Raw genomic sequence first — 14,954 nt, forward strand, 5'->3', positions numbered from 1 at the left:
GACCACTTTATTAATTATTCTCACAAAACCTTATAAAGCCGTACAACAGCAAGACTAAAGCCACCGTCTAAGCAATAGTTGTCGCTACACCTATCCAATTGATAAAGGGGCGCAGATAATCTGGGCCTAATACCAAACAGACATTGTAGCCAAACATAAACATCTAAGACCTGAGGTCCCAACCAGGACAACTGCCGGTATGGGGCACCAACCAGTCCGGCACACTCCTCAACCAGGCCGCCTGCCAGGTATGAGGCCGCCGCAGCCACCTGCCACCAATTCATCTTTAGAGTTGTACTGTTGCATGTACCGTGTCAGGTCTCTCTTCCATCGACGCCGCCACGACGCCTGACATCGTCGTCCTCCTGCGCGAGTCCATCCTCCCACAACGAACTTCGAATCTGCACAGCGCCACGTCGTCAAGATTCGTTGTCATCTGTGTGTAGAATGAAGCACCGCTCCACCGAAGAATCCGTTCTCTGGTCCCTCGACCACGTGTGTATCTCCAAGAATGACCCCCCAAAAGAGGAACGACACCAAAGCGCCGCCGTCATCCGATCATCCGATCTAGGGTGTCCCAAGAGGTAGCAGAGATTGGCCTGGCTTGTCTTTTCTTGTTAAAGTTGGCCAAGCCCGAATCTAGTGCACGCCAACTCTATGAACTAGCAAGTACTACTATCTCTGCTTTGATCCTTTCTTTTCAGCCAATTAGTTCCCGTTTTTAAATCCATTCCCTTTTTCTGTGAGACACTATAATTCCATTCTGTTGATTAATAATTTCAGGCACACGAAGGAATACAATAGAAATAATCAAGGCATCATATAACTTTCTCCAGACTTTGCACAAGCTAGGCAGCATAAACTTTGACGAGAGGGCTTGTTTAGATTATCATGACAAAAGCCTCTCCCGGGCTCTCCGAAGCTCTAACCGCAGGTAGGTAGCCGCTTCCTCTAAATGGACAAATGCAGCCACTAAAACGCTCCAGCCAGGAGGATTAGCGCTCAGCCTACATGGACTACCTGCTACTTAAATAACTAACGATCATCCGTACGCTATTCTCTTGTGTTACTATCCTTGCTGAGTGTTTCCTTTAAAAAAAAATCCTTGTTGAGTGTTCGTAGTGTTGCGCCTGCATCAGCATCCAAAGGAGCAGAGATGCTTCCTGCAGTATTATTATAAGTGTTCGTGTAGCCCTCCATTCAGAGATGTACAGTATGTGTGCAATGCTCAAAGTGCCCCAACTTTGGCTCGACTCATTGTATCCCATTACATGCGTGGTGTATATATACACGTACAACTCAACTAATCTCTAGATCTAATCACGGTTTAATTCTCTAACAACACTACCCCCTCCCACTCATCCTTTGAAGCTCGCCATCGGTAGCTCTTTCGTCATGATGCCAGCAAGCTGTCCCGATCTAGGCATAGGCATATGAACGACTTGGAACTGTCCAAAAGAGGCTTTTTTTTTCTCTTATAAAGTGAATCTCAAACTCGATGTGCTCGGTATGGCGTACGGGATTGGCGGAGAGGTAGACGGACGGCTGCTACATTGTCAGAAGACAAAGGTCGCATTGTTGATGGAGCAATGGAGTTCGCCAAGTAATTGCTGAAGCCAACAACATTCAGCTATCGTGTTTGCTACATAGCGGTAGTCTGCTTCCGCGCTCGAGCGTGTCATGGTAGGTTCTCATTTGGACTACTAGGGGACGAGACTTGTTCCATGGTAGATGCAATAACCAGAGGTGGAGCGGTGGATGTCGGGACATGCCGCCGAATCAACATCGGAGTAGGCAGCAATGTCTAGATATGAGGAGTCGAGGATCCACGAAACCTTGCCATGCAAAGAAGTGCCACGAATGTAGCGGAGAAGACACTTGATCAAGGGCGAGTTCATTTCCTTTGGGGCGTGCATCTGCAAGCAATCTGGCCAACCGCATAGGCGATGTCCGGGCGCGTCAAGGTGAGGTACTGAAGTGCTCCAATGGTGCTGCAAAGAAATGTGGTCTACGGTACCATAGAAAAGAACATGCCAAATGATCATCTTCTTCAACCGATGGACAGTAGTCCCCACAAACAAACCTCATTCCTAGATGTGGCATGTTTACGGCTTGGAAAATGGATTTTAGTCTAGCCAGGCAGTTTCTCTGCTCCCTTCCTCATAAGTGATAGTTTGGTTAACTGTAAGGTTAAGGGAGTCTACAACTTGCTTTAGTATAAGGCACCTACTTACGGTGATTCGGGTTGCATGTAACTTCATATACAAATAGAAAGTGATTTATTAGCAAGTGTCATCACGTTGGGAAAGCACACATGAATGACCAACAAAACCAAGAACGTGAAATCTACAGAAACACCTAAGCAATGAAACCTCACAGTGGGGACAGATGGACGAACTGCTCCTCATCCATCAAAGAAGAAGCCTCAATGCCCAAATAAAACACGTGTGGCTAGCTCCACGCCGCGAAACTGCTTGTTTCCAGGAAACTGGCATCTACTAGAGGCGCGTTTGGTTACTTGCATTATTTTTTGCAACTTTGCATACTTGTCCTAGTTGGGCCTGGCTGAGCATATACAGGCTAAAAACCAACATCTGCATGTTGATTGGTTGTCTGCATTGCATCAAGACCTAGATGGCTGCAAATTGTTTGGTTGCACGTGTTTGTGCTTTAGGTGTGAGCAGATGCAAAGCACAACTATTTGGTTGTGTGCAAGTACTTGATCTGCTCACCCCTTTCAAATGTGATGGACCCATTTGACAACACACAACACACACAACATGCTATGATCAACAGTAGCACAAAAACAGCAAGAACAAGCAAAGAACAGACAGATCATAAGCTACTAGGCATAAGTTTAAAACATCAGGGCATCCCATGCCCCTGCTGGACCCCAGAGTGCTGCTCTCTGGGCAAAATATGGACATGTTCACAACAAAAGAGACGATCGGGCTTCAGTTCAAACCTACACTACTTCAATTCAAAGTACTACGCATGGTTCAGAGTTCCAGACTAGACAGACGAACTAGAGGGCCTGAGTGATGTTGCCGGCGTAGCTGTGCTTCATGCACCGGACAGTGCAAATGTTGGAGTTGCTGACGTGTAGATCTGCACCTTGAGCCCCAGGCCGGAGAGCTTGAAGACTACAAGGTCGCCGGGGACGATCATGTGCCGGCCGAAGAAGTACTCCCAGCCGCGCCCCAGCACTATGTGCCCTTTGAACATCTGCACCTGTACCCAAAACTCACACCACTTGTTGGCAGAGAGGATGACGACGTGAGGAGGGCCACTGACCAGCCATTGCTTCATCACCGGCCTGAATTTACGCGGGATGATGAGCATGTCGATGTCCTCCTGGTCAGCGATCTGCACATAGAACCTGATAGGTTCCCGTGCACCCTCTTCGTGCCCAGTCCTCGGCCTCCCGCCAGCGCCCAGCGGCATCCTCATGAACTCCACCCTGCCAGGGAGCACCACCCTCTTCAGCCACCGGTTGGTGGGGATGAGGTCCTCTGCCCCCTCTGCGCCAACGACGACCTACGCACCACCGTTGGCTTGTCCCACTCCGTCTTCAGTATCTTGTCAGCAAGATGGACAACAGTTAGCAACACATATGACACATGATCAAAGCTAACAAGTAGGACATCATCTATGCTCGCCAAACACAGTTTCTAATGATCACTACTAAGTACTAACACATGATCAGTGCTACTCTGATCAGTGCTTACAGTTATCAGTGCTAACACTGATCAGATAAAGCCACCACTCACATGTCCTACTTGCACCTACTATTTTTGGCATTCAGGTATGTCCTACTTGCATACCACATGCACTCACATACACTGTCAACAAGAGCAACATAACAACAGCAGCAAGAAGAGTAGCATGGACAACAATAGCAAGAAGAGTAGCATCAACAACAGCGATAAGAACTAACAACAATAGCATATACACTAGTAATAGCACCAAGAACAAAAAATGTGGCACTACAGACTAACAATTTGGTAGTAGAAAGTAACAATGTGGCACTAAAACGATGCAAACTAGCACTACATTACGAACAATCTAGGCATGTGGGATGAGAAACTAAGCACGCACTCTTGTTCATCCCCAAAACAGTGGAATCTTATCGAATCTAGTCGAAACTAGTAGAATCGGATTGAATCGGATCAAATTGGGTCAAATGAACTACCCTAAGAACCCTAAATAAGAAGCAGAGGGAGATTTGAGAGCTTACAATGGGGGTAACCGGTGTAGCGTATGCTGGCCATTCCCAGGGTCGCGGCCGTGCACCTCGGCCTGCGCCGGCTGAAAGATGACGCCAACGTCCTGGAGCTCCCTCCCCTTGCATCAGACGCGGAGGAGAAAACCCTCTTATGGGGGTGGGGTCTGCAAAGGACACTGTTGGGGGGTATTGGATCCCCGCGATGTTCGAGCCCATGGAGAGGATGTCACGCCCAATATGCGATACTATCCTAAAGAGACTCGAAGGTCCCACCAAGGATAGAACCGCATATTGAAACGCTTTTGCAAGGTGGATATCATTACATCAACATTACATAATAGATGGGGATACATACAAAAGGCATACAATGCCACATGAATACAACATCATCTTACATAAGAGCACCATCCGACTACGGATGAAACACAAATAGAAACTCAAACGACATCCACCCTACTAGCCCAGGCTGCCGACCTGGAACCTATTCCCTGGTCGAAGAAGCAGAAGAAGAACTCAACGCAAAGCAAGCATCGCTCTCGCGTCATGATCATCGCATAACCTGTACCTGCAACTGTTGTTGTAGTAATCTGTGAGCCACGAGGACTCAGCAATCCCATTACCATGGGTATCAAGACTAGCAAAGCTTAAAGGGAAAGGAAGGGGTAAAGTGGTGAGGTTGCAGCAGCGACTAAGCATATATGGTGGCTAACATACGCAAATAAGAGCGAGAAGAGAGCAAAGGAACGGTCGTGAAGCTAGCAATGATCAAGAAGTGATCCTGAACTCCTACTTACGTCAAACATAACCCAAAGACCGTGTTCACTTCCCGGACTCCGCCGAAAGAGACCATCACGGCTACACACACGGTTGATGCGTTTTAATTCGGATCTGGTGTCAAGTTATCTACAACCGGACATTAACAAATTCCCATCTGCCTATAACCGCAGGCACGGCTTTCAAAATATTATACCCTGCAGGGGTGTCCCAACTTAGCCCATGATAAGCTCTCGCGATCAACGAAGGATATACCTTCTCCCAGGAAGACCCGATCAGACTCGGAATCCCGGTTTACAAGACATTTCGACAATGGTAAAACAAGACCAGCAAAGCCGCCCGATGCGCCGACAATCCCGATAGGAGTTGCACATATCTCGTTCTCAGGGCAACACCGGATAGGTCAGCCTACGAGTAAAACCAGCCCTCGAGTTGCCCCGAGGTGGCCCCGCAGTCTACCCGGTTCGGACCAACACTTAGACAAGCACTGGCCCGGGGGGGGGCTAAAATAAAGATGACCCTTGGGTTAATTACTCCCAAGGGAAATATAGGTGGTGGTGAGGCAAATGGTAAAAGCAATGTTGGGCCTTGCTGGAGGAGTTTTATTCAAAGCAAACTGTCAAGGGGGTCCCATAAATCACCCGACCATGTAAGGAACACAAAATCCGGGAACATAACACCGGTATGACGGAAACTAGGGCGGCAAGAGTGGAACAAAACACCAGGCATAAGGCCGAGCCTTCCACCCTTTACCAAGTATATAGATGCATTAATAATATAAGAGATATTGTGATATCCCAACCAAAATCCTGTCCACCATGGAGCAATCTTCAACTTCACCTGCAACTAGCAACGCTATAAGAGGGCTGAGCAAAGCGGTAACATAGCCAAGCAACGGTTTGCTAGGAAGGGTGTCAAAGGTTAGAGGTTCATGGCAATTTGGGATGGCTTGATAAACAGGTGATAGGTAGCGCAGCATAGCGATAGAACCAAGCAACTAGCATAGCAATGATAGTAGTGAGATCCAGGGTAGCGGTCATCTTGCCTGAAATCCCGCTAGGAAGAAGAACGAGTCCATGAAGAAGACGAACGGGAGTAGTCGAACGAATCCTCACAATCGCAACATTACCGGAACTAAGAAGCAACACCGGAAAGAAACAAACAACATGGTAAATGCACGAGCATAAACATGGCATGATGCAAAAACAAGTATGATGCATGTCCGATTTAACGAGGCATGGCATGGCAAAGTGCAACAAACAATACTACAAGTTAAGTGGAGCTCAATATGCAACGAGTTGCATATTGACGAAATTCCACATCTGAGTTATTTAGTTCACTCTCGTTTAGGTACACAACAATGTTAAATATTGTTAAACATGGCAAGGGGTGAAGCATAAGTAAACTAACTATTTAGGCAAGTTTAAATAAGGCCGGAACAACAAACAACAATTCCGGAAAATCCTCATGTCCATATTCTAGTTTTGGTACTATTCTGACTATTACATAATTTTAGAGTTGTTAAACAGGAAAATAAAGTGGACCATGTTAAACTAGGCATTTTTCCACCCCATTTACATATAAAGTTTATTAAAATTGGAGCTACGGTTATTTAGTTATTAAATAAAACATTTTAGCATGGCATTTAAGCAACTTTAATCAAATAGCATTTTGAACATTTTAAACATGGATGAAAGTGGAATATTATGAAACTAGATGAAATCCTAAGCATTTTACATATATAAAACATTTTAATCCGATGCACGGTTGTGGAGTTTATTATATGCATGATATTGAGGGGTTTTCTGTAAAACTGTAATTCACAGGATAATGCTAAAATCGCTGGACAGGAAAAAAACATGCATGGGCCGAATCTGACTAGCCCAATAGAGGAAAGGCCAGGGGGCTGCTCTCCCTGGGCCTTGGGCGGGTTCAGTGGAGAGGCTGGGCTGCAGCTGGGGAGGCCCACGCAGGTGCGGTGCGCGCGGGACGATTAGCTCCTCTGCTCGTCCCGAGCAGAGACATGGCGGCGGCGATGGAGGCTCGCCGAGCGCGGCTGCGCGAAGGCAGGGAGAACGCCGGGAGGCACGGGACTCGCCGGGGACGGGTGCCGGAGGCCAAGCCTCGGCCGGATCTGGCAGGAAGGAGGGCCAACAGAGAGGGACGACAACTCCGGCGGAGTTCCATGGCAGCACAGGGGGGTTGGCAATGGTGGGCGGCGGAGAGACACCGAGGGGCGACGGATCTGGGTTCCGGCGCAGCCACAGCCTTCCGGCTAGGCGACGCAGACGATGGCCGGCAGCGGGTCGACGGGGAGCTCGAGATCGAGGGTCTCCTCCCCTCGATCCAGAACGGGAAGGAGGAGGCGGGCGGTCAGGCGGGCTCGCGCACGCGACGGCGGGCTGCTGCGGCGCGGCTTCAAGCCCAGGCGGGCCCTGGATCGGCTCCGCGGGCCGTGTGGGTGGAGGAGAGACAGGGGGACGCGTGGCAGCCGCTGGTTGGGTGAGAAGTCGGCTTGCAGTGGCCCTGGCGAGTGGGACGGCGCCAAGTGGCAGGGAGAAGGTGGTCGGTGGCGGATCCGAGGAGAAGGGGCGGCGCTGGATCTGAGGGAGGGGGTCTCGGGGTAGGGGAAGATCTAGGTTAGCCCATTTTTGGTAGGGGGGTGTATATATATGGAAGGGGCTAGGGTTTGAGGGGTTAGGAGGGGGGTTTCGGAGCCGTTCGATCATAATCGGACGGTTCGGAGCGGAGGGGAAGTGTAGGAGGTCTAGACGGGCTGTGATGAGAGGCCTCGGGCTGAGAGGAGAGAAGAGAAGAGAGGTCCGGCAACAGTTTCCGAATACCGAAAACGTCTGACGCTAGACCGACTATATCGCGGTTATATATTTAACGGTTGGGCAGTCAAACGAACTCCGAATGCGACGAAATTTGGCAGGCGGCCTGTCTACACTATAATAAGACCGCTCGACAAGTTTGATCCCATTCCGAGAACATTTTTATGCCGCTTATAAAATATTATTTCGGAGGTGCCGCGGGCGCGTGTGAGAGTGGTCGGGCTCAGAACGGACAACGGAGAGAACCGGCGGAACCCGAACGGATGCAAGTTTTGAAAAACACGCGGATGAAATGCAGATGATGACATGAGATGAGATGCGTAACAAGAACGAAATGCAAAACAATAGATAAAACCCAACCACGAAGGAAATATCATATCGCATCTCCGGAAAAGGCAAGAGTTGGAGTTACGAATATGGAAAGTTGTATCCGGGGCGTTACAACACTCCACCACTACGAGAGGATCTCGTCCCGAGATCTAGGATGGCACCAGAGGGAAAACAGAAAGGGAAGAGAATAGGTAAAACTAAGTTGCTTCTTCGACAAATGAGTGAAACCACGAACCTTGAGAGGTTGAGCAATATAAAAGAAAGAGTACAACAGAGATGAACGAGATTGCAAACAATCTGTTAGAAAAGAGGAACAAGGAACATTACGAGAACTTGAAGGTTGCAAAGACATGAATCAAGAGTTTAATGGACAAGGTAGAATTCGAAACCACTCCGGTTAAAACAAGATGAGAGAGGAAGAATTCAGGCAGCACTCCGGTAGAAAAAAAAGGAAGAAAACTTGATAAGCTGAAAAGATATTGAAAAGATGATACAACACTCCGGTTGGACATGGAAGGAATATAATTTGAACTTGGCAAAATGAAAGCACTTGGATGAGACTCCAGTTAAAAGAGGAATGATAGACACAACACTCCGGTTAAATGGATAAGCATGGAAAGAACACGATCCTCAAATCGAGATGATGAGTGAAGAGAGCAACATCACAATGCCTTCGGGACGAAAGAATAGAAGTTAGATTGTTGGGATAAAGGGAAGGAGAAGAAAATGAAATCTTCTGCCAGAAATGAACTTGGAAAGCATCCTTGCAAAGAAGAATAGAACGGAGTTGTTGGAAAATCAACAACGAAAAGCACAAGCTTATTATGGGCTTATGGCAAACATCTCAAAATGATGAGGTGACAACCCGCCACTAATAGAAACAATTGATTGGTTGAGATCAATGAAGATAAGAGAAACTTCTTTCACCAAGAGGATCATTGGAGAACTTGGGTCATTGATAAGCACCACAATAGCAACATTCCTTAGGGAAGGCTTTAGGTGAAATATGACACAAGATAACTCCAACAAAGAGATTGATGGATTTAAAATACCTCATTCTTGACAACAATATGAATCATGAAACATGAAGGAAATTGTCAAGAGTGACATAACACCACCTCAAAAGATAAGGTAGAAAGAATTGCACTTCAGAATGCAAGATGAAGAATGCTTGAACTCCTCAAAACAAGACATGTGTTGAACACCATGTTTATTTTAGAGTATAGCTTTGCGGATCATAACTTCAAGAGTAATCTTGAAGAACAATTGCAGAATGAAAAGAATCCCTTGACGAACGATCATGTAGAGCCTCCATGAAGAACTCCGGTAATAAAAGGATGATAAAAAGAAAGAGAAGTTGAAAACACAAGGTGGAGCCTTGCGATGATTTAGATAGATCTTCGCGACGAGATAAAGCGGAAAACTTGAAACTCCGGAGAAGGAAAGATGAAGTATCTCGAACTGACAAAAATAACATGATGAACAACTCTGGAAAGAAGAAACTAGATTACTTGGATGAAACAATAATAAGAATTACATTATGCCTATCCTTCACCAATTTAAATTGATGACAAGCAACGGATTTGGCATACTACTTATTCCCATTGAAAAAGGATTAAGAAAGATATAGCACAAACTTGAGAAGGTATAGATGGAACCACCGGTGGGATTTGGAAACAACGAATGAATTGATATGATAACAAAGGAAGTGAAAATCTTGAACGAACCACCATAAAAATTGAAAATGAGATTAGCAAAGGCACAATTCACCGGGAAGAATTGGAAAATGAATGAAGATACTTGAAGGGATTTAGATACATGAGAACAAAGAGATCATGACCTGATTAGAGGATATTTGAACGATGCACCGGTAAGATTTGGAGAATGATAGCTACACATTGCGAATGAAGAATTATGAAATGATGGTCTTCGGAGGAAAGAAATGGAAACAACTCATGAAATGCTCCAGATGATAAGAAAATAAATCTCACAATCAAAACAATTATGAGGATAGCATGAAGCTAGAACCATGAATCTTCAAGAGAATGGACCAAGATTTAGAGGAAACACTTCTTCGGTCTTCACATGTTGAGAATGATGATGAGAACCACCATGACAATTGTTGAGGCACTCTGGAATGAAAATTGGAAAGGTTGAGCCAATGATGAAAAGAATTTGAAAGATCTTGAAGAAAGACATCTGACTGATGAAAATTCATTCTTACATCAAACTTGGAAATGAATTTTAGAAGCTCTGGGAAAATTAGAAGAGTCAGGTAAGATCCTGGGAAAAGACCTGTGGGTTAGGGCCCACTCAAAAGAAACATCGTTGAAGAATTGCTTGAAATAGAGATTGCACCGGTAGAATTAAATAGCTTGAATGATAGAAAAACCTCAAACTAACTCGAACGGATTAAAAATGGAAACATGATTCTTCTGAGATATCTTCAGCACTCCAGAACAAATGAATAGCAAGAGGTGAGTGATTGAGAGGTGCACCGGCATGAGAAAGCATTTGACACGAGGAAAGGAATATGATCAACACTGAAAGCTTGAATTAAATCCACCAGAGAAGAAAAAAAACGGAGGATGATGAACTGGAAACTGTTGAGCATCTTCATGGGAAATCACCGGATAAGAACATCGAAGGAAAATAATGAAAAGACTTCTCTCAAATAAAAGGATACATGATTAAGAAATCTGAGTCCTTGAAGTAAAAGGGTGGGAGGGCGGGAAAACAAAGGCAACTTGGGATGGATGAAACAAACACCGTTGAGAAAACTTAGAATTGATCTTGCGGATGTTAAAAATGATCAGATCCACTAGAAGAGAAGCACACCGGTTGGAAAGAATTGACATGACAACCTCAGTGATCAAGAAGGATTAGCACTCCCATAGAAATATGAGAACACCGCTTGAAAGGTATGGATTCAACATTTGACTTCGAAGCAACTCGAATACCACAAATAAAACAAAACAAAGGATTGGCTTGCAGAATAAGCCGAAACAAATACGTATGATAGAGATTTACCCAATCCCATATCATGCATCTGTTGGAAAGATATTCTAGGAGTTACTTGAATTCCCACCTATAAAACTCCCGAAACTTTCTGGTTATGCAATCTGGTGTTGCGGATACAGGGGAAGCAATATATATCTCACCCAAACTAACAATCCCTACATCCAGCTGTATCCATCCGTCAACACATAACCAAGAAACCTTCGGAAATCGTGTACCTCAACCTTCGAAAAGCATCCGTTATACGAGTTATGGCAATACTCCCGAACTCCCCCAGTACTGGGTGGCGTCGAGGTTATCTCACCAACAACTGCATAAAAGAGATTTTCGATGTCGGCAAAACTCAGGTATTCCAGAACTGCAACGATAAAATTGTGACGACAACACCTCGGAGCTCAACTCCCCGGGTCAATGCCACATAATAGACAGGAGGCACCAAGAACAATGTTCTCGTCACAAAACCATCGGAACGATTCCAAGATACCCGCGTGATCCTAAAAAATTTTAGTGAAATTTGAGGAGAGGAAAGACAAAACATCTACGTCAAGAGACCTCACCAGAGCGACGAAGGGGCTGAGGAGTAAAAAGAATCCTACTCTCCGATATATATAATCCTAAGACTCAAAATAGTTTTCTTCTAGACTCAACAACGGCCAACAATCAAGGGGGCTCCTATGGTCGGTCGAGGCTCTGATTACCAACTTGTCACGCCCAATATGCGAACCTATCCTAAAGAGACTCGAAGGTCCCACCAAGGATAGAACCGCATATTGAAACGCTTTTGCAAGGTGGATATCATTACATCAACATTACATAATAGATGGGGATACATACAAAGGCATACAATGCCACATGAATACAACATCACATACATAAGAGCATCATCCGACTACGGATGAAACACAAACAGAAACTCAAACGACATCCACCCTGCTAGCCCAGGCTGCCGACCTGGAACCTATCCCTGATCGAAAGAAGCAGAAGAAGAACTCAACGCAAGCAAGCATCGCTCTCGCGTCATGATCATCGCATAACCTGTACCTCAACTGTTGTTGTAGTAATCTGTGAGCCACGAGGACTCAGCAATCCCATTACCATGGGTATCAAGACTAGCAAAGCTTAAAGGGAAAGGAAGGGGTAAAGTGGTGAGGTTGCGGCAGCGACTAAGCATATATGGTGGCTAACATACGCAAATAAGAGCAAGAAGAGAGCAAAAGGAACGGTCGTGAAGCTAGCAATGATCAAGAAGTGATCCTGAACTCATACTTACGTCAAACATAACCCAAAGACCGTTTTCACTTCCCGGACTCCGCCGAGAAGAGACCATCACGGCTACATACACGGTTGATGCATTTTAATTCGGATCTGGTGTCAAGTTATCTACAACCGGACATTAACAAATTCCCATCTGCCTATAACTGCAAGCACGGCTTTCGAAATATTATACCCTACAGGGGTGTCCCAACTTAGCCCATGATAAGCTCTCGCGATCAACGAAGGATATACCTTCTCCTAGGAAGACCCGATCAGACTCGGAATCCCAGTTTACAAGACATTTCGACAATGGTAAAACAAGACCAGCAAAGCCGCCCGATGCGCCGACAATCCCGATAGGAGTTGCGCATATCTCGTTCTCAGGGCAACACCGGATAGGTCAGCCTACGAGTAAAACCAGCCCTCGAGTTGCCCCGAGGTGGCCCCACAGTCTGCCCGGTTCGGACCAACACTTAGACAAGCACTGGCCCGGGGGGGGGGGCTAAAATAAAGATGACCCTTGGGTTAATTACTCCCAAGTGAAATATAGGTGGTGGTGAGGCAAATGGTAAAAGCAATGTTGGGCCTTGCTGGAGGAGTTTTATTCAAAGCGAACTGTCAAGGGGGTCCCATAAATCACCCGACCGCGTAAGGAACGCAAAATCCGGGAACATAACACCGGTATGACGGAAACTAGGGCGGCAAGAGTGGAACAAAACACCAGGCATAAGGCCGAGCCTTCCACCCTTTACCAAGTATATAGATGCATTAATAATACAAGAGATATTGTGATATCCCAACCAAAATCCTGTCCACCATGGAGCAATCTTCAACTTCACCTGCAACTAGCAACGCTATAAGAGGGCTGAGCAAAGCGGTAACATAGCCAAGCAACGGTTTGCTAGGAAGGGTGTCAAAGGTTAGAGGTTCATGGCAATTTGGGATGGCTTGATAAACAGGTGATAGGTAGCGCAGCATAGCGATAGAACCAAGCAACTAGCATAGCAATGATAGTAGTGAGATCCAGGGTAGCGGTCATCTTGCCTGAAATCCCGCTAGGAAGAAGAACGAGTCCATGAAGAAGACGAACGGGAGTAGTCGAACGAATCCTCACAATCGCAACATTACCGGAACTAAGAAGCAACACCAGAAAGAAACAAACAACATGGTAAATGCATGAGCATAAACATGGCATGATGCACAAACAAGTATGATGCATGTCCGGTTTAACGAGGCATGGCATGGCAAAGTGCAACAAACAATACTACAAGTTAAGTGGAGCTCAATATGCAACGAGTTGCATATTGACGAAACACCACATCTGAGTTATTTAGTTCACTCTCGTTTAGGTACACAACAATGTTAAATGTTGTTAAACATGGCAAGGGGTGAAGCATAAGTAAACTAACTATTTAGGCAAGTTTAAATGAGGCCGGAACAACAAACAACAATTCCGGAAAATCCTCATGTCCATATTCTAGTTTTGGTACTGTTCTGACTATTACATAATTTTAGAGTTGTTAAACAGGAAAATAAAGTGGACCATGTTAAACTAGGCATTTTTCCACCCCATTTACATATAAAGTTTATTAAAATTGGAGCTACTGTTATTTAGTTATTAAATAAAATATTTTAGCATGGCATTTAAGCAAATTTAATCAAATAACATTTTAAACATTTTAAACATGGATGAAAGTGGCATATTATGAAACTAGATGAAATTCTAAGCATTTTACATATATAAAATTTTTTAATCCGATGCACGGTTGTGGAGTTTATTATATGCATGATATTGAGGGGTTTTCTGTAAAACTGTAATGCACCGGATAATGCTAAAATCGCTGGACAGGAAAAAAAACATGCATGGGCCGAATCTGACTAGCCCAATAGAGGAAAGGCCAGGGGGGCTGCTCACCCTGGGCCTTGGGCAGGTTCGGTGGAGAGGCTGGGCTGCAGCTGGGGAGGCCCACGCGGGTGCAGTGCGCGCGGGACGAGCAGCTCCTCTGCTCGTCCCGAGCAGAGACATGGCGGCGGCGATGGAGGCTCGCCGAGCGCGGCTGCGCGAAGGCGGGGAGAACGCCGGGAGGCACGAGACTCGCCGGGGACAGGTGCCGGAGGCCAAGCCTCGGCCGGATCTGGCAGGAAGGAGGGCCAACAGAGAGGGACGACAACTCCGGCGGAGTTCCATGGCAGCACAGGGGGGTTGGCGACGGTGGGCGGCGGAGAGACACCGAGGGGCGACAGATCTGGGTTCTGGCGCAGCCACAGCCTTCCGGCTAGGCGACGCGGACGATGGCCGGCGGCGGGTCGACGGGGAGCTCGAGATCGAGGGTCTCCTGCCCTTGATCCAGAACGGGAAGGAGGAGGCGGGCGGTCAGGCGGGCTCGCGGCGCGACGGCGGGCTGCGGCGGTGCGGCTTCAGGCCCAGGCGGGCCCTGGATGGGCTCCGCGGTCCGCGTGGGTGGAGGAGAGACAGGGGGACGCGTGGCAGCTGCTGGTTGGGTGAGAAGTTGGCTTGC

The sequence above is a fragment of the Triticum aestivum genome, chromosome 2B (assembly GCF_018294505.1).
Source record: "Triticum aestivum cultivar Chinese Spring chromosome 2B, IWGSC CS RefSeq v2.1, whole genome shotgun sequence".
Taxonomy (NCBI): domain Eukaryota; kingdom Viridiplantae; phylum Streptophyta; class Magnoliopsida; order Poales; family Poaceae; genus Triticum; species Triticum aestivum.